Source organism: Callospermophilus lateralis, chromosome 6, assembly GCF_048772815.1.
Source record: "Callospermophilus lateralis isolate mCalLat2 chromosome 6, mCalLat2.hap1, whole genome shotgun sequence".
Lineage (NCBI taxonomy): Eukaryota > Metazoa > Chordata > Mammalia > Rodentia > Sciuridae > Callospermophilus > Callospermophilus lateralis.
Window position 1 is genome coordinate 26,208,247 of NC_135310.1, and position 894 is coordinate 26,209,140.

General features: G+C 38.6%; 1 pseudogene; it reads right to left on the minus strand.

Annotated features, from left to right (window-relative positions):
* Positions 1 to 346: 346 nt before the first annotated feature.
* LOC143401026 (H/ACA ribonucleoprotein complex subunit 3 pseudogene) lies at positions 347 to 548 on the minus strand (annotated as a pseudogene).
* Positions 549 to 894: the final 346 nt, after the last annotated feature.

Below are 894 nucleotides of genomic sequence, written 5' to 3' on the forward strand. Positions count from 1 at the left end.
CTTTCCCTTTATTTCTGTCTTCATTATTTTCTTACATCAGTGTTTTGTCATTTATATTTTATGACTCTTTCACCTTCCTATTTGTTTATTCTGAAATATTTTTCTTTCAAATCATTTTATCTTCAATAAAGTGGTAATAATTCAAAATATGAAAAACCTGTTCCCTTTAAAGAGGATGCCTCCATGAGGTCCCCATACAAGTATTATCCAAGGTAATGAGGAGACTGGGTTCCAAAAGGCATGGGGTAAGAAGGCTCACATGGCACAAATTGATGCATTGGTTGTTTGGTTACCGATTCTCTGAAATGGAGAAGGCAACTGAAGAGACCTGAAATTTCAGGTACTCTCAGAGAACGGGGCGTGGCTTCTGGGTCTTGAGTACCTTGAAGCATTTCCTGATGGTGATTTGGAGTCCTCGGTAATTGTAGTCTGGGGAGAATCCAGCAGGATGGGCTGATCAGGTCTGTTGTCTCAAAGGGTCAAATTTCTTTTAGAAATTTTCTATAGACCCTCTCTTCTTGTTCGTTGAGATAATGCTGGAGAAACATGACCACATTTAAACCTGAGGCTCCAAGTCTGAAATATTTTCTTGATATTATTAAAATGTGATTACTTTCTTTAGGATAGTTTTTGGCTAGTGTACAGAAACGGGACAAATCATACATCAATTTTGTGCCCTGCAGCTTCATTGAATTTAATAGTTCTAACCATTTTTCTTTTGTAGGGTCATTAGGGTTTGTTACTTAATAAGATCATATTGCCAATAAGCAGAGATCATTTTCCTTCCTGTTTGAATGTCTGTTCTTCCATCCTTCATTTCTGCTCTCTTACCCTCCTCTCTCCTTCCCTCCTCCTCTTCCTCTCCCTCTTCTTCTCCTTCTCCATCTCCCTCTC